The 20,842-nt window shown below is 36.4% G+C and overlaps 1 protein-coding gene and 1 pseudogene across 3 annotated transcripts in view; one reads left to right on the plus strand and one right to left on the minus strand.

Annotated features, from left to right (window-relative positions):
- STRN3 (striatin 3) overlaps positions 1-20,842 on the minus strand; it is a 110,894-nt gene that overhangs the window by 54,452 nt on the left and 35,600 nt on the right. The gene's annotated exons all lie outside the window — the stretch shown is intronic.
- Positions 4,531-7,559, plus strand: LOC123237866 (annotated as a pseudogene).

Below are 20,842 nucleotides of genomic sequence, written 5' to 3' on the forward strand. Positions count from 1 at the left end.
AAAGAAAGAAAGAAAGAAAGAAAGAAAGAAAGAACAGGAAGATATTAAACAGGTGAAAGAAGAAGGGCATTCTAGGAATAAGGAACAATAAGAGCAAAGAAGGGTCAAGGGATCCAGAGAAAGAAAAATGCAAGGTTTGTTCACCAAACTCTGCCTGAAGTATGTGCAAACAAGGTAAGGCAGGAGCAGCTAGGTGGCTCAATGTATGGGGGGAAAGGGTGGGGCAGGGAGCATTGAGATTGTAGAAAGTCTGGGAGGTTAGATACAATAGAATAAACTTTTAAACAACAGGAAACTACAGAAAAATTATGAGTTACAACAAACCATTGTTTATGAAGTCACTTTGCACATCTGTTCCCTTCATCTTTATTCCTGCTAACACTACTCTAGTATATGCCTGAATAATCACAGGACTCCTACCTCCATTTTTATTTCTATCCAACTTCATGCACTTGCATATGGAAGATAATTTGAACAATAGTATTATTATAAACCTAAGAAAGCACTAACCTACTTTTGAGTTTTATAATATAACCTCCTTCATGTACTCCACAGTTTAACTGAAGTATACATCTGGATCTTATCCCTTTGATCATATGTTTTCTAGGAGGTAATGATACTCACTTCCAACAAAAGGGCAAACTTAAGTGGTTTGAGCAGCTCCATAGCACAGTGGATAGATAGACTGTCAGGCTTCAAGTCAGGAAGATGTATCATCCTAAATTCAAATCTGGCCAAGACATTTCTTAGCTGTTACCCCAGGGTCTGTGATGGCCAACCGAGGGCATGCAGAGACCTCTCTATGGGCATACCTGCAGTCATTAGTTACTAGAAAGCCAGAGGGACTGAGGTAGAGCTGTTCACTTCCCCCTCTCCATGTGAACTTCAATAGCCCCTCTGCCCAGAAGCCCAATGGGAACACTTCCCCCTCCAGTCTGGGGTAAGGGGGGGGAGGGGAGCACCACAGAATTCTATCTTACTTAATCTTTAGCTTCAGTTTCCTTATCTATTAAAAAAAGATGAAGAAGGAAATGGCAAAAACAAAAATTCACTAAGAGTCTAACAGGGCTGACACAAATGAACACATGTTTAAGAGAAACTTTTTTTTTTAATCCTCTGGTCATATCCAGATTGTAACTCAACTTCCAGAAGCCTTAAGCAAAGGCTTTTTATGGAAAAGAATAGAAACTGAGAGGAGGCCCATAAATGGGGAATGGCTAAGTAAATTGTGGTATGATTGTAATGGAACACTATTGTGCTATAAGAAATGATGTACAGGGTGATTTCAGAAAAACATGAGAAGATTTGTACAAACTGATGCAGAAATAAAATAGCAGAAATAGAAGAATAGAAGAACATTGTACACAGTAACTGAAAGAGTGTAACAATAATCAATTATAAAAGATTTAGCTACTCTGATCAATATAAGTTTCCAAGAACAATTCTAAAAGCTCATGAAGAAAAATGCTATCCACCTCCAACTCAGTACAGATTGATTGAAGCATGTTTTTCCCCTTACTTATTTTATTTGCTTTTTGCATCCCTTCCCTCTGCAAATATGGAATTTTTTATTACTTCATATGCAAATATGGAAATGTTTTTAATTACCTCATATATAATGGGTATTACATTTCTTTCCTTCTCAATGGGTGGGAGGAGGGGTGGAGGGAGAGAAAAATTTGGAATTGAAAACAAAAATTTTAATTAAAAAAAATTTAAGGCCCTATTAAAATAAACAAATTTCCAAAACAAGTAAAAACAACTTTAGGGGGCAGCTGGGTAGCTCAGTGGATTGAGAGCCAGGCCTAGAGACGGGAGGTCCTGGGTTCAAATTTGGCCTCAGACACTTCCCAGCTGTGTGACCCTGGGCAAGTCACTTGACCCCCATTGCCTACCCTTACCACTCTTCCACCTATAAGTCAATACACAGAAGTTAAGGGTTTAAAAGAAAAATTAAAAAATAAAATAAAATAAAATTAATAAAAAAAACTCTACAGTTTTACCTCACACCTACTTTTTGCTTGTATTTCTATGGCCAGTGCTAAGCACAAGGCCTGGAACAGAGCAAGTGTTTAATAAATGCTTGCTGTCCAACCGGTGAAAGACCAGGTGAAACAAATACAGGATTCAGTGCAGAAGACATGGGCTTAAATTACTTCACCAGTAGTTGGTAATTATGTGACTATTATCAAGTGATTTAACATTTTCATGAGCAAAATGTAAATGCTACTACTTCCCAGAATTGTTTTAAGGAAGGTATTTTGTAAACTTTAAAGTAATATGTAAAATAATGGACCAATATGAAGATCTTTGAAGCATTAAAATCCTACCACAGCACACTCTCATAGACAGTACAGTGGATAGAGTGCCTGCATGCAATCAGGAAGATTCCTCTTCCTGAGTTCAAATGTGGCCTTAACCCCTAGCTATATGACTGGACAAGTCATTTAAATCCATTTGCCTAGTTTCAATTCTGTAAAATGAGCTAGAGAAGGAAATGTCAAATCACTGTAGTATCTTTGCCAAGAAAACTCCAAATGCGGTCAAGAAAAATAGACAAGATTAAAACAAATGAATAATGAATCTTCTTAAACATAATGGACTCATTAAAACCAACAGGCTACCACAGAAATCATTTAGAATTAAATAGAACAAAGCCTAAAATCAAGTTAAATCTCTCATATCTCAAGTCTTTGAAAAGCTGATTCTTTCCATGGGTCTAGAATGGAATAATGTGTCATATTAGTAATCCTTTGCCTTCCTTTTCTATCAGCTTTGCCAAAGTTTAACCTTGGATCAGTAGTACCATCCACTTTCTACTATCCTCCTCTCCTACAACCTGTGTCTCAAGAACAAAGCCACATGAAATCAAAACAAGCCCTTATTATATAGTAAAACATTCCCTGTACTCATCCTTAATTGATCTTCTACCCTCATCCAAGGCTGTTCCAAACCTCTTCTCCCTGTCTTCCAAATCTCTACTCCTGTCTTCCCACTTTGTCTTGTAAATTACTGAGAATACAGATGTTCACCTAAAGTTCTGCCCCCTCCCCATTTTCATTTCAGAATGCTTGACATCATGCCCCATTCTCTTCTCCTTTCCCCTAGTCTCAGATAATGAGGTGGCCTTTTTCCTTGCTAAGGTAAATTTTTGTTCTTTGATCTTACATCTTCTCCAGTATATTGTCCTCATAATTCACTCCTCAAAGACCCCATCTCAATGACAATTTACTAACTACTCAGCTGCCTAAAAACATATCAGAGTGCCCTCAACTCAGGAAAAACCTGCTAGACTCTACTATCTCCTTCAACTATCACACATTGTATAATTCCCTCTCTTCCTCAAACTTCTAAGTCATCTACTCTCAGTGAATCCACTTCTTCTCTTCTTACTTCCTCTTAAACTTTCTGCAGTCTGGCCTCTGACAACTGAAAATGCTCTCTCTAAAGTTACTCTCTCCCTTCCTGTATTCTTTCTCCTCTGAGAGTTTATATACAGATACATATTTCTCTTTGTTTGACTCCAACCTGTCTGCCCACTCTTCCCTTTCCCCTTGCTGGTTCATCACATCTTACATATCTCCTAAATGTAGGTATATACCCTAAAGTTGTTAGAGGCCTTTCTCTCTGTTTATATTCTCATTTAGAAAATTCATCAGTTCCAATGGGATTTTCTTAGAGATGTTTATAAATGATCCCCAAATTCAGCCCTAGACTCTCCTTAATTCCAGTTTTGTATTATCTCAAGTTGTCAAGTAAGAATTTCAGACTGGATGTTGGATCTCAAATTCAAATGTCCAAAACTCATCCCTTCTTCCCCAACCCAGACTCCTTCCAAACTTCTGCCTAGAGTGGTGATGGCAAACCTATGACAACTGTGTCACGCCTAGCCATTTGCAATGACACGCAGCCACATGCAGCAAAGTATGGGTCTGCATGCTAGATGAAACATTTGCTGTAGTGTAGTTTAGACACACTGTGCACTATAGATGACAATTCTACCTATATTAATTTATTTTGGTTTATTAAATAGTTATATATTACAATTATACATTTTTGTTATTTAACTATAAATATCGTGAAATTAGGGTGTGTTTTTTTTTCTCGAAGTGACACGCCACTCGAGTTTTGCTCAGTTTTTTGGCGAATTTTGACACACCAAGCTCAAAAGGTTGCCCATTACTGGTCTAGAGCATGTGCGTCATTTTGGTCATTCAGTATCACAACCTGGGTGTTATAAGTGATTTTTCCTCATCTAACACATCAAACTACTTGTCAAAACCTGTTTCTAGCTCCACTACAACTTTTATATACATATCCCTTCTCTCTATTCATATCCACTACCCTATTTCAGGTCTTCATCATCTCTCCCTTGACCTCTTGTAATATACCCAATTTGGATCCCCTGCCTCTTGTTTTCCTCTTCCTCTCCAAACCATCTTCCACACAGAGGCTAAAGTGGTTTTTCCTAGTGGCAGCAGTAGGCTTGGTGGGAGTGGATGAGCTTGCCGCAGGTGGACTGGGGTCCAGTTGTTGGAATAGAAGTCTCTCAAAATGGAAGATGACCTGGACTTCGAGAAGGGCGATGCAGGAGCATCAGCAACATTTCCCATGCAGTGCTCTGTCTTACACAAGAATGACTTTGTGGTGCTCAAAGGCCAGTCCTATAAAGTAATTGAGATGTCTACTTCCAAGACTATGTGATAATTGGATTAAGTCTACACTTTAAATTTTAAATTAAATTTAAATTAAATCACCAAAAGTGAGAGCACCTCCAATTCTGGGAGGTTGGTGACCATCAACTGACTGCCTGATAGGCAGCTATATGAGAAGCGTCTATTGTGATTGGACACACAAACTATGAGGAAGGCACAGTAAGTGATGCATAAGTGACCCCTTTAAAAGGAGAAGGTCTTCTGCTGGAGAGGGCTTCTGGTGAAGAGGGCTTCTGGTGAAGGAGCTCTTCTGGTTTGTGGAGGAGTGCTGGCTGGAACCCTGAGACCTTGGTGAGATTACTTTCAATATCTTCTTTTGAATTCCACTTGATAAGTTTAAAGACTAAATCTTCCTGAACTTCTCTCAAGGAATTTTTAATAGACTCTGTGAATGAAGCAAGCCTGGCCTCAGGCCCTCTGACTCTTGGCTGAGGGTTAATTAGATCTACCTGGATTAATTAGAGGATCCTCATAATTTACCTACTGTGTTAGATTCTTACTCCCTTATTTCCTCTCTCTTCTCAACTGTAAATAAACTTCCATAAGTCAATTTTGTCAAAAGTATCAATAAGCACATGAGGAAGTGTTCTAAATCTCTAATAATAGAGAAATGCAAATCAAAACAACTCTGAGGTATCACCTCACACCTAGAAGATTGGCTAAAATGAAAGAAAGGGAGAGTAATGAATGCTGGAGGGGATGTGGCCAAATTGGGACACTGATGCATTGCTGGTGGAGTTGTGAACTGATCCACCCATTCTGGATGGCAATTTGGAACTATGCTCAAAGGGCTATAAAAGAATGCCTGCCCTTTGATCCAGCCATACCATTGTTGGGTTTGTACCCCAAAGAAATCATAGATAAACAGACTAGTACTAAAATATTTATAGCTGTGCTTTTTGTGGTGGTAAAAAAACTGGAAAAGGAGGGTATGTCCTTCAATTGGGGAATGGCTGAACAAACTGTGGTATATGCTGGTAATGGAATACTATTGTGCTCAAAGGAATAATAAACTGGAGGGATTCCATGTGAACTGGAAAGACCTCCAGGAATTGATGCAGAGTGAAAGGAGCAGAGCCAGAACAACACTGTACACAGAGACTGATATACTGTGGTAAAATCGAATGTAATGGACTTCTGTACCAGCAGCAATGCAATGACACAGGACAGTTCTGAGGAACTTATGGAAAAGAACCCTACCCACATTCAGAGGAAGAACTGCAGGAGAGGAAACATAGAAGAAAAACAACTGCTTGAAAGCATGGGATGAGGTGGACATGATTGGGGATGTAGACTCGAAACTACCACACCAATGCAACTAACAATAATTTGGAAATAGGTCTTGATCAATGACACATGTTAAAACCAGTGGAAATGTGCATCGGCCATGGGTGGGGGAAGTGCGGGGGGTGAAGAGGAAAGTAGGAGCATGAATCATGTAACCATGTTAGAAATGAATATTAATAAATGGTTTTAAAAAAAGTAAAGCAGGGGCAGCTGGGTAGCTCAGTGGAGTGAGAGTCAGGCCTAGAGACAGGAGGTCCTAGGTTCAAACCCGGCCTCAGCCACTTCCCAGCTGTGTGACCCTGGGCAAGTCACTTGACCCCCATTGCCCACCCTTACCAATCTTCCACCTATGACACAATACACCGAAGTACAAGGGTTTAAAAAAAAAAAAAGTAAAGCATTTTTATAAAACTAAAAAAAAGTCAATTTTGACTTGAGATTATTCTTAATTGAGGATTGATAACTATTCAATTCTCTGAAGACCATCTTTTAATATATTTGACCAAAAACCCTTTTCCCCCCTTGCAACTAGAAAGCATGGCCATGACAAGGTTCATTTGGTTGGTACTAATATCTTTACTGTGAAGAAATATGAAGATATCTTCCCTTCAATCCACAACATGAATGTGCCCAATATCAAGAGAAATTATCTCCAGTTGATTGGGATTCAGAATAGCTGTCACTGCTCCAGGAGAGTGGGGATATGAGGGAAGACCTGCATTTACCTGAAGGTGACCAAGACAAGGAGATTGAGCAGAAGTATGATTGTGGAGAAGAGATTCTGATAACTGTGCTGGCAGCTATGACAGAGGAAGTTGCTGTAGTAATCAAGGCCATGGCAAAGTAACTGGTCCCCAGGTGGTGGTGGCTACAGGAACAACAACAATCAACTCCAGAAGAGGTCTTCCCCTTTCCTCCCCAGCCTGGTCAGGCTTTGGCCTTACCTCAGCTGGCTGCCTACTCTATTTCTTTGATGTTTTATTTTGTTGGGTTTTTTCCTCTCAGTTGAGGGAACTCCCAACCCCCTCACCCCTTTAGTCTAGTCTTGTCTCCCCACCACAACCCCTTGGATGAGATGGGGGTAGAGTCGTCTTGGTAAAACTGCCCCCTTCTCTACCCACCTCACGCTACAGTCCTGGTGGGGTAGAGGGGATGGGGGGCTCTGTGACATTTAGTTTTTTTTCCTTTTTATTTGTTCAATCTGGAAGCAGAAAGCTGTGGATTCTGGCAAAAATCCTGTCCCCTTTACCTACCTATCCTGTCTGGCCCCCTGGTTCCCTATACCTGACCTAGCACCACTCCCTCCTCCAATAGGGGACCACCCCTTTCCCCCCTGGACCATCTGCCTGTGTCCTTTCCCAAATCTCTTATGTGGGAGAAGGTGCTCTACTCCCCTCTTCAGGCATCCAAGAGAGCCCTTGGCACCCATGGGCTGACTCACTCTCCTTGTAGTTTTCTCCCTGATACATTTGTCAAAATCAATAATTGAATTGATACTACTTTGAATTGAATTGAACTGAATAAAACTACAAGTTTAATATGAATATTTAATGATGATGATGATGATGATAATAATAAATAATAATAATAATGTGGTCTTTCCTAAAGTGCAGGTCTGACTGACTACCTATCTCCTCTATTCAATTCAATCATTCCCTTACTTTCTCTAGGATAAAATGTTATGTTTAGCTTTTGAAGTCTTTAACAACCTGGCCCCAATATATTTTTTCAGACTTATTATACATTGTTCTCTTTCCCATATTCTATGGGTCAGGCAAACTGACCTGCTTGTTGTTTCTTGCACAGAACACGCAAGTCTATCTCTAATCATCTTTGTCTTTGCACTGAATATCTCAAATATCTGGAATGTACTCCCGCCTCACTTCTCTCTCTCTCTCTCTCTCTCTCTCTCTCTCTCTCTCTCTCTCTCTCTCTCTCTCTCTCTCACACACACACACACACACACACACACACACACACACACACACACACACACACACCTTTTAAAATTATATGTAGAAATAATTTTTTCCAACTCATTTTATTATTTTTAGTACATTTCCTCCCTTTCCTCCCCTATCATCGAGAAAAAATATATATGTATATATTTTTTTAATCTTATCTAAGTGAATGAATGGTCCCACCTTACTTTTACATCTTACATGAGCTCCAGTGGAATCCTTCAAAACCTTGCTTAAGTTCTACTTTCAACATGAAAACTTTCTTGACTCTCCCTCTAAGCTACTAGTGCCTTCCCTCCAAAAATTTACTTTTAATTTATTCTGCATAGTGAGTACTTAAGTACATTTTGTGTGTGTATTATTTATGTAGTGTCTCCCAAAAAAACTAAGCTAAGATCGGAGACTTTATTTTTGTTTCTGTATCCCTAGCCCCTAGCAAATAAATACTGAAATGCTTATTTCTTTTCTTCTCTTTCAGAATCCTAATAACAGACAATTAGAAAGCATCTTTACATCTGCAAAATATTTCACACAACCTTATTTTGTTCTCAAAGAACAATGACAGTTCTAAATCCACTATGCAACAAACAATAAAGACCCAGTATGATACATTATGGAAATATTATGCTCATATCACAAATGAGAAGACTGATACTCTTGAGAGGTAAAGTGATTCACCCAGGATCACGAAGTCAATAAAGTATCAGGTTTGAAGGTCATTAAAGATTCTGGCATATTTTCATCAATTTATATATACTTTATAAATTGCTAAATTACATGTTAATTTTTTTTTGGAATAACACATTTTCCTATCATAGTAGCTGCTATATATAAATATATGGTATTTCAGTTCTGAGTCAAATAAGCTTTTAGAGGCTAAACTTAAAATGTATCTAAACTATAGTATTACCATAATCTTGAACTGTAATTTAATTATATCAGCCATAAGCAGATAGATGACTTCCAAATCTACACATCCATTCTGGTGGTCTCTCTGAGTTCTAGTCTTATATAACTAAAGTATAGTTTATCACTTTAAATTGGCTGTCTGATGGGCATTTCAAACTCAACTTTTCCTACCACCACCACCACCACCTCTCAATGAAATTTCTCTGTTTCTGCAGATGGCACCCACCACCACCATCTTTCTAGTTACCCAGATTCTCCAACTCAAGAGACTCCTCACATTTTCTCCTCATTTACTATATTCAATCAGTTGTCTTATAAGTCTTGTTAATTGTACTTCTCCAGGACAATTCTTAAGTCTGTCCACCTTCTCTGCAATCATTATAGACACACTAGTTTAGAATCACTCCTCACCTGACTTGAAGCAATAACCTAATTCATTTCCCTTCTAAAGTCTACAACTTTAATCTGTTCTCCACATGGCTACCAAAGTGATTTATTATCTATGTCATATATCCAGTCAAATTCCTCAATTTGGCACTTATAACATCTCATAATTTGGCTCCAATCTCTACATTTGCAGGCATGACTCTCTTAACCATACTCTATAGTCTGGCCAAACTAACCTTCACATGATTCCTCTCACAGGACATTCCACTTCCCTACTCTGGCATACCACCCTACACCTTGCTCAGCTCTTCTTAATCTACATCTCTTGGAGTTGAGCTACTTTCAAAGTTCAGATAAAAGAATACTTCCTATATGCAGTTTTTTCTGATTCCTTCAGATACTGCTGCCATTCCAAATTATCTTATTTTGTATTTATGTATACATTTACAAGTATTTCCCTAAATGAATAAATATTCCTTGGGAGCCAGGACTGTTTTCATTTTCTTTTTGTATTCTCAGCACAATGTTACCACTCCTGTAAGCACCAGTTGCCATTCACAAATTTATCTTAATAGTATTACTAACTCTATGGACATTTACTCCACAAGGTCACACTAGTCATTTTAGGGTTACATATATCCAGAGTCAATGATTAAGGTATCGTATGTATTATGACAGATTTGTCTCAGTGTAATTGTGAGCAAAGAAGGGGTTAGCTCCTCCAAGTGGTTTCTACTTTGTAAAAGAAGGCTACAATAATTCAAGGTTAAATAAAAGGGAGTTAAGTGGGTTACTAGTCCATTCATTAATGAGAATTGTTTCTTAAAAATTATATTCCAGGGGGCAGCTGGGTGGCTCAGTGGATTGAGAGCCAGGCCTACAGATGGGAGGTCCTGGGTTCAAATCTGGCCTCAGACACTTCCTAGCTGTGTGACCCTGAGCAAGTCACTTGGCCCCTATTGCCTAGCCCTTACCACTCTTCTGCCTTGGAGCCAATACACAGTATTGACTCCAAGATGGAAGGTAAGGGTTTTTTAAAAAAATCATATTCCTTTTCACCTCATACCTTCTTAAGATCTTTCTTTAAAGGGCAGTGTAAGAAGAACCATGAGGCTCATAGACATTGGACCAGAACGGATCTGAGTGGTCAAATCATCCAGCCTCCTCCTTTTATAGTTAAGTGACAGGATTAGTCTCCAGAATTCCAACTTTAGCACTTTTGTCATTACCCTCCACAAAAAGTGACAAACCGGTCAGACAAGTGGTCTATACCAGACTAAAATACATGTCTGTTTGTGGTTTCAATTCTAGTTTGACACACCTGCTCTAAGCTGTCCTCTCCCCTCCAGGTACATTCCATTTCCCTTTTAACATAAAAGTTATGGTGGAAGAAGTTGGCTGGTTTTAGAGACATGATGAGTGCAGTGGAAAAGAGCAGGGTTAGGAGTCAGAAGATTCAGTTTGGATTATATACTTTGCTATTAACTAGCTCACATGAGCTACTTAACCAATTTAGATTAATGTGAATGTATCATTCATAAAATGAGTGTTGTCTCTACTGTAACTTAAGAAATTGGAGAAGCATATTCCATGAAGTTAACCTCCTTCACTGTATCTTCCTTCACAAGCCTAGAATTAACCAATAAGGAGGCCTAATCAATATCTAGTCAGAACAGACAATCTTAATAATCAGCAATGGGAAGAAATAATGCAAATGCACAGAGAAATCTATTATTTCTCTTTTTCACCATCCCCTACCTTCTCACTATTTTATGACTCAATGATGATACTGAAGTGGCAGTTATAAGTAAGAAAGACCTGGGCTTCAAATCCTCTGAGTAGCTCAGGCAACTTTCTTAGATACCAAGTTATAAATAAGCTACACATTTGCATCAGTACAACAAATTTCTACATGAGTAGTTTCCTAAACATGAAATAACAGTTCCAACCTCTCATTATCTTCCTCATCCTTCCAAGGATTTTGCAAATGAGTCTTACACTCTAAATTATGTTAGCTCTTAGAAGCTAGAGTTCTTGCCTTGGCAAGTTAATCAAGTATTTGCTGGCTGGGGCAATTTCTAGGATCTTTTGACATCCTCATGTAATGAATTAGTTTACAATGCTTAAATTTTATTATACAGAAAATGGTGATAGATCATGTTGATTCCCATTTTCCACGATTAAGCTTTTTCTTTTTCATTCTTTTGATTTTGTTTTATTGTTTCTTGATTTCTAAATGAAGTCATTAGCATCCACTCACCCAATTCTAATTTTTAAAGAATGAATTTCTTCCATGGCCTTTTTATCTTTTTTCTAATTGGTCGATTCTGGTTTTTAAGAAGCTCTTTTCTTTATTGGATTTTTGTGCCTCTTTCCCAGTTGACTAATTCTGCTTTTTAAGCTGTTATTTTCTTTTGGCCTTAGTTTCATTTTTTCCCATTTTTCTTCCACCTATATAATTTGATTTTTGAATTCCTTTTTCAGTTCTTCTAGCACTTGAGACCAATTCCCACTTTTCTTTGAAGTTTTGCATATGGTTGCTTGGATCTCAGCATCCTATATTGACTGTGTCTTGCTCTTTATTTCCATAGAAATTTTCTGTGGTTAGGGGTTTGCTCCCTTTCTTAACCTTTATTTATTTGTTTGTTTGTTTGTTGGCCTAAGGATTAGGAGTTCTCAAAGCTCCACTGATGGCTTGCAGAACTTGGCACTCTGCACTACTTTGCCCTGGGACTTAGAAAAATGAGATTATAAAAGATATAGTTTGATAAGGTAAGTTTTATAAGTTTGATGAATTGAAATGTTTGTCTCAAGGTCTACAGACAGGCTCACACAGAGAATTCTGTGCAAGGCTTAGAATGAAAGGAGAAGGGGAAGATGTGAGTGAAACAGTGACAGTTAATCCCTGACTGCTGTGTGTGTGTGTAGCCAGCTTCTTCCCTCTCTCTGACCATAGCCTTGGTTTTGAGACGAGAAACCTTAAACTATCTTGGTAGTTTCCAATTTGTCCACTTTGGGAAACACCAGGAAGGAAACCAGTTTTCTATCTGCTGTTTGTGACAACATTTGGTTTGAAGAAGAAATCATAGGAGATCTTGATTGCTTGGACTCTGAGTCTCACCTCAGAGCCACACTCTGCTCAGTGAGCTTCTGACATTTTGGCTCACTCTTTGCTTACTTGGATTTAGTTAGTTGAGCCAGATATTGGAGTTTTAATTATTGATAAGGAGTTTTATAAAATAGCTTGGGAGAAATCCCAAGGCAGAAGAATTTTGTCTTGTGATGAAAGGAAAGTGGGCGGAAAATCTAGTTCCCTTACGAGTTAAGACATCCTGGTTATATTAATCCTTATAGTTAATGTTATATTAAAAATAAATAGATTTTATATATACATAATAATCTCCAAGGCATTTTGTGGACCGATCCCAGGTGTAGGAAGGTTCACTCTTGGACATTCTTTCAAGGAGAACTGGGAAACTTTGTGGACACAAACCAAAGTTATTTAGCCAGTCTCCATCATAATAATATATTTTACAATCCTAATATTACATGCTAAGGGCTTCACCACAGGGCAGCCTTGAAAGGGTGAAGCACTGCTGGGCCTCACTATGGGCTGGTGTCAGGGCGTAAGACTTTAAGGAGTGGGTGTGGGATGCTCTGTTTTTGGTGTAGGCAGTGTACTGGGATCCCAAAATTGGCCTATGCCCAGGCTCAGAACCTGGTACAATAATTGGGGAGTAGTCAGCCAGCACACATCTGTGTGTGATTTTACTTCTAATTCCTCCTTATCCCATGAAAATCAACTCTCTCTGCCCGCCTTTCAAATTTTATTCAATAGGAAAGTTCCCTCTCTCTGTCTTGCTGTTGGTTTTTGAATCCTATTGTTTTGAGGCACTTTTTAAAGATTCCTTTGGAAGGATTCTCAGCTTTCCTTGCTATTAAGCCACCACCTTGGCTCTGACATCAATTAAGCTTTTTAAAGAGGTTGCTAGAACTAGTTTAACTGCACTCCAAATTTTCTAATTTGGTATTGATTTTTGTCTTTGTTCCAAAATCTGACTGCATGGATAGCTAATTCTGAAATTACTCCCATACTGGTAGCCAGTTATTTCCTGTCCATTAAAGTATAATTTCACTCTCTGTGATATTATTTACTGTTTATCATGTCCTGTAATTCCTGATTCTCTACTTGAAGTATTTATAACATTTATTCATGCATGGAAAAAGTTTCTGTATAATATATAATCCATTTGTCTTTTCTGTTTCTGAATCTTGAGCCGTATTTTCCATAACATTTTTTGCCTACCATCCTTTGCATTAAAACAACATTAAAATATATGTTATCTTAAACTAAATGGTCTTAACAAGTTCTTTGTAGAATTTATTCACCTATTCATGCAAAAAGACCTTAATACATAAGTTTCAAATATCTTCAGTGGAATTTTTTGCTTAAGTTTATCATAGAGACTATATAATAGGAAGAATTAATGAAAAAGTTTTGGTAGTTTCAAATAGCCTAAGCTCCAAGTGAGGTCATTTCTATAATAAAAGAAAATAGCAGTAGAAAACCAGACAAATTACAACTGAATTCATAGACCTAACCACCACAAACAAGTGTCTCAAGTAATGCTTATGTAGGGATATTATTTTCACATCTGTATAAGTAAATTAACTCACTCTGGATGACGAAATAAATTATTTGAACCACTCAAATTTTTAAATACCAATTTGTAAAAAAAATGAAGGGAATACAAATACATCAGTAGTCTAGATGAATGTGGAAAATAAGTAGTTGCCTGAACCTGGCTCTTTGCTAAACACAAGATGTCTAATTGTTTATAATGCATTTTTTAAAACCCTCTATGAATGGACATTCTACATGCTTGGATTCCAGGGTTTAATCTCCTAAGGAAAATAGCAAAATTTTGTAATTTTCTATGGCTTCCCTTTGACAATTATAGAAGTTTGTGCTATCTAAAAGGTACTTGTTTCTACAAAATTAGATGTCTCTGATTTTGGCATGCACCAACTACTGGGATTACAAAGTCAAGGATCCATCTGTTCCTTTGCTTTCTGGAGTTCAATAGATTCCTCTGTTTGAATTCAGTAACTTCTTTCAAAAAAACTAGCGAAAATAAATTGATTAAATTAACCCTTTTCCAAGAAGAGTTGTCTAGCATTAAAGTTGAGCTTTATTAAAAAATCACTTAATGAAAAGCCTTTTCAAAGAATATCTGACCTCATCTAACACATCCTATCAGTCAACCGACCGTTAGTAAACAACATTACTTTTCTATCAGTTCATTGACTACCTCTTAAACAGCAATTACACATATAAATTGCTTTTTTAAAAAGTTTGATACTGGGGGCAGCTAGGTGGCTCAGTGGATTGAAAGTCAGGCCTAGAGATGAGAAGTCCTAGGTTCAAATCTGGCCTCAGACACTCCCTAGTTGTGTGACCCCAGGTAAATCACTTAACTCCCATTGCCTAGCCATTACGACTCTTCTGCCTTATGGCAGACGAAAAATAAGGGTTTAAAAAAATTGATACTGAAAAAAAATGGATTTTTAAAAATCATTATTATATTAAGATTTGATGGTTTAAATGTTTCAAATTCTTAGAATATTCATTGAAGTATGAAAATAATATTAACTGTGTAAAGTTCTACTTATAAATTAAAATGAATATAATTCAACAATCTGTTGTTCCAAAAAAACAATTAATGAAACATTTGTCTCTAGTTACTGTTGACTGTTGGTTACTCATTTCAAATTTTAAAAAATTATACACTTGAGCCTGTTATTAATTCTATGACTATTTAAGCAGAACAAACATCGTTTGTGGTCCACTTGCTTTTTTTTGCTACTTTTGCTTTATACAACCTGCAGCCCAAGAAAACTTCAAACAAAAACATCTTATACACCATATAAATATATCAAAGCATTTGAAAAGTCACAAAAGATATGTCTCAAACTTTGCGGTAAGATGCATTAAATTTAATATAATCCCATTTTTAATCTGCAAAAAATTACCTCAAAATTTACAGTATGTCCTCATAACATAAAATATATTCTTATATCTCATTTGATCCTCACAACACACCTCTGATGTCAGCAGGCCAAATAAAAAGTTTTAGATGAAGTCAGGTAATAAGATCATATCTAGGTACATTAAAAAATGCTCTAAATAATTACTTATTAGGGGAGTTCAAACCAAAACAATTCTTAGGTATCCTCTCACATTCATCATCAGACTGGCTAAAATGACAAATATAAATATTGGAGGCAGATATGGCAAAGTAGAGATGCTAATACATTGTTGGTGGAACTGTGAACAACCATTTTGGGGTTTTAAAAAAATATTTTATTTCCCCCCATTATATATAAAATTACATGTAAAACATTACATATAAAATAACTTTTAGAAATTAATTTTTAAAATTTGAGTTCCAAATTCTTTCCCTGCTTCTCACTCTCTCTCCCATCCCTCCCTCCCTCAGAATGTAAGCAATCTGGTAGAGATTTTACATGTATAACTATGTAAAACATTTTTAGTAGTAGTTATTTTGTAAAGAGATCTCATATGAGAAAAAAAAAGAAAATTAAATGTATCATGTTTCAGTCTGCATATAAACTCCATCAGTTTTTCTCTAATGGCAGATGATATTTTTCATTATGAGTCTCTGGGATTGTCTTGGATCACTGGCATTGCTAAGATAACTAGGTCATTCACAGCTGTTCAACAAGAAATATTGCTGCACAATATTCTTCTGGTTCTGCTCACTTCCCTTTGCATCAGTTCATTGCTTTTCCCTGATTTTTCTGAAATCATCCTTCTTGTCATTACTTATAACACTATAATATTCCACAACTACCATATACCATAACTTGTTCAGCCATTCCCCAACTGATGAACATCTTAATTTCCAATTTTTTTTGCTACCACAAAAAGAGCTGCAATAAATACTCTTGCTCTTTTTCCATTTTTTCCTTAATTTCATTGGGGTACAAGATCTAGTAAGGTTATAAGTCAAAGAGAATGTATGCAAAGTTTGTGTCTTTTGAGCAATTTGGAATTACACCCAGACAACTAAAATAAAACTGTACCAACAATTTCTCAAGGAGATCAGGAAAAAGGAAAAGAACCTATCAGTCCCAAAATGTTTATAGCAGCTCTCTTTGTGGTGGCAAAAAACTGGAAATTGGGGAGATGTCCATCAATTGGGGAATAGGTCAACAAATTGTGGTATATGATTGTGATAGAATACTCCTGCATCATAAGAAATTATGAGCAGAGTAATTTTTTTAAAGTTGAGAAGAACTACAGGATAATGAAGAATGAACCAAGTAGAACAAAAAGAACTTTATATACAGCTACAGATTTAATATTTGAAGAATAACTTGTGAATGTTTGTTTCCAGAGAATGAACTTAGAAGTAGAAACATGAAAGACAATATATTTATACATATCTGTTTGCCAGATGATGCCTTCTTTGGTGCAAGGAGGGGAAGGGAGGGCTAAGAGGTCTGGAAATAAATTCTATTAAAAAATAAAGTAAGTTAAAATAAAGAGCAACAATGAGACAACATATCAAAATTTATGAGAAGCCAAAGCAGTACTTCATTCAGAGAAAATTTCTCTCTCTAAATGCTTACAGCAATAAAATACAGAAAAAGCATATCAATGAATTGGGCAGGCAACTAAAAAAAACTGGAGTAGTAACAAATTAAAAATCCACAACTAAAAACCAAATTGGGAAAAAAATTAAACATGAAATTGGAAATCCTGAAAAATAAAAGGAGAAATTAATAACATTTTTCTGTGAAAAAGAGAGCATTGATTAATTTGATTTAAAAAAAGAAAAGAAAATCAAATTACCAATATCAAAAATGAAAAGGGTGAATTTACCACTAATGAAGAAGAAATTAAAGCAAAAATTAGGAGCTATTTTGCCCAATTATATGCCAACAAATCTGACAAACTAAGCAAAATAAATATTTACAAAAATATAAATTGCCCAGATTAACAAAAGAGGAAAAAGAATACTTAGATAATCCCATCTCAGAATAATAAATTTTAAAAACTATCAACCAACTCCCTAAGGAAAAAATCCCCAGGGCCAGGTGATTCACAGGTGAATTCTATCAAACATTTAAAGAACAATTAATACAAACACTATAGAAACTAGTATTGGGAAAAGGCAAAGAAGGAGTCCCATCAAACTCCTCTTAAGATACAAATATGGTGCTGACAGAGACAGATACATTATGACACAATCGAATGTAATAGACTTTTCTACTAGCAGCAATGCAATGACCCAGGACAATCCAGAGGAACTTATGAGAAAGAACGTCATCCACAGCCAGAGAAAGAACTATGGAAACAGAAATGCAGAAGAAAAACATATGATCCATCACATAGTAGGGCAGGGATATGTTTAGGGTTTTGATGTTAAAAGATCACTGTACTGCAAATATGAATAACATGGAAATAAGTTCTGAACAATGATACATGTATAACCCAGTGCAAGTGCTTGTCAGCTTCAGGAGTGGGGATGAAGGAGCAGGGGGGAGGAGGAAATCAAGAATCATGTAACCGTGGGAAAATATTCTAAATAAAAAAGGGAAGGAAAAAAATATGGTACTGATACCTAAGACAGGAAGAGGAAAAACAGAGGAAGAAAATTATATATCATTTTTTAATGGAGATAGAGGCAAAATTTTTTCATAAAATACTAGCAAGGAGACTAGAGCAATATATCACATGGATCATTCACTATGACCAGGTGGGATTTATACCAGGAATGCAGGGCTGGTTTGATATTGAGAAAACTATCACCATACTGCATCATATCAATAACAAATCTAACAGAAATCACATGAATATCTCAATAGACATAGAAATGGTCTTTAACAGAATACCAATCTTATTAAAAACATTAGAAAGCAAAGGAATAAAAGGGCCTTTCCTAAAAATGATAGTTATTTATCTAAAACCATCAGTGAGGTAATGGGGATAGGCTACAAGCCTTCCGAATAAAAGAAGCAAAGATACTCATTAACATCACTATTATTAATATTGTGCTAGAAATGCTAGTTATACCAATAAGTAAAAAAAGAAACTGAATTAAAATAGGCAATGAGGAAATTAAACTGCTCATTTCCTACAGATTATAGATAATACTTAGATAATCAACTAAAATGGTATACTATAGAATTCAGCAAAAAAACTAATTGAAATAATAACTTCAAGCAAAGGTGCCTACAGTCACACAGCTGGTAAGCATCTGATGAAGACATTTGAACCCAGAGAGAGCAACTCTCATTGCTAGGCCTGGCTCTCAATACACAAAAGTCAAACTCAAAGAGAAATTTGTATATTATACATGTTTCAACCAAACAAGTTAATGACGGGGTCTTTCTCAAAGAAACAAGTTGATGGTCCACTATGTAAAGGTGGAAATAAAAAGTTGGACAATAATTTTATGAAATTATGTGGTCGCCAATATTTATTATATCTCAAATTAGAAATTTATTTACAAAATAGAGGGGAAATAATAAAGTAAATAAATATGAAAGAGGTTAGAGAAAATATCTGTACTAGTCATCCAGGAGGGCTGGTGGTGAGTAACCACCATGGCCTCCTCCAAGATGGAAGTTAGTCTCTCCAGAAACTAGGAAAGGAGTCAGCCCTTTTCACTCACCCAGTTAAGTAGTCCAGAAGTCAGAGTCTAAGTTGAAGCCAAGATCCAAGCCTCAATCTCCAGAGATCCAAGCCTCAGTCTCCAGAAGCCACTCTCTTCAGACTATCTTCTCAAAAACAATCCGCCCCAAGCCAAAGGATTTTGTGGCTTTTATGGTGGCTCCTTGTCCCTTCCCCTCTTCACAGAGGCCAATCTCAGTTTCCAAATTGTCTAGCAGTGCCCAAGGGGGCAGTGCCTGTGTGGAAGGACTTCTCACCTTTGGAAGCTTAAGTTCTCACCTTCAGAAGCTTAAGTTTACATCTAAGAGTGTTAATTTTCTAAAATTCAAATTCTGGAAAGGTAAATACTCATCCTGCCTGATTGAGTTTCTGAGGGTGTGAACTCACTAAATGGTTTGTGAGCTCCTCCACCTAGTTCAAGCTTGTGTTGATTCAATCAAAAGGTGGACAAAGGAGAGTTAATCCTGTCTTCACAAACTAATGAGGTACTTAAGTTAGTGTTAACTCAGGATAGACAAAAGAGTAAAGAATGCTCTTTCATATCTATTAGGGCCAGACTCCCCTTAGCCTGGAACCCCAGCAGCTGCATTATAATTATATAAAAATAATTGATGTTTATAATAGCCATGTCCCATCAAGAAATATTAGGTTATGTTTGATAGTCTTTTTTTAAGAAATTAAGGAAGCATTTAAGTTCAAGTAACTTCGATCACCAAAAGTAAAGTCCAAAATAATAACAATTAAATGGCTAATCCTCAATTAATAGAAAACTCAACTAGCCAGGACAGATTCATATAGAAGGATACAGAGATATGCTATTACAATATTTGAGAGATGACCAAATACAATCTTTTTCTAGGCAACAAAGTCAATGGAGGAAATTATCAAATTTCAGAATCAAAATGTTATAACTAATGACTAACTCTCACCAACAACCCCCACCCCAAAAAAAAGCAATATGGGAATCTGGAAACAGCCTTCTTGATCCCTAGTTCTGGTAGTATCAGATGTAGAAGGGAAATATTTCTCATGCAATATTTTTTAAAAGCCATTTAGCCACTAATTCCAGAAACAACCATTTATAAGACTCAATTTTTCTTCTGTGAGTGGTACACAGTCCACAATCGTTGATATTATAATTACATATCATTCAACTCATCTCCCCTAAAATGCTTAAAATATTCATTTTCCTAAAAAATGGATAGAACATAATTTCCTGATCATAACAAAAATTAAAAGGAAAAAAGGAGCTACTTATACAAAAATAACTTGTGCCTTTTTTTGTTTTTAATAGCAAAAACCTTTTAAAAAAAACCCACAACCAAACCCCACATACCTAATGGAATACTATTAAGATCCCAAAAAATAACTTTAAGACTAACTAATGACCCTGGAGAAGTCGCTTAACCCTGTTTGCCTAAAAATAAAAACTAGGCAATGGCTCAATTTAGTGTCCATTCTAAGACAGAAGGGTTTAACTTTTTTTTTTTTTAGACTACAGGGAATCATTTTTGCTTCCTGAAATCAGATCCAAATATTGAGGCAGAAAAGAAAAACACCCTCCCACCCAAAATAACCAACAGCATCATACATAATTAATTCCCTCTAACTAAAGGTCAAACTAAATTTTTGGTTAAATTAAAATAATTTGAAGTAATTAAGATATAATAAGAATGTTTATTAATAAATGTTTTAACTCAATAAGGTTTTCCTACATGTGCATGACATTGTGTCTGTAGTCACTGGGGACAAAGAGACAAAATGAAAAAGCGTTCCCCACCCTCAAAGTTTAAATATTATTGGTTTAAGAAACCAAAACCAAGAATTTACCAAAGTATATCAAATAGCATGGTTACAAAAGCAAGAGCTTCTCTAATGTA

The sequence above is a fragment of the Gracilinanus agilis genome, chromosome 2, assembly GCF_016433145.1.
Source record: "Gracilinanus agilis isolate LMUSP501 chromosome 2, AgileGrace, whole genome shotgun sequence".
Taxonomy (NCBI): Eukaryota; Metazoa; Chordata; class Mammalia; order Didelphimorphia; family Didelphidae; genus Gracilinanus; species Gracilinanus agilis.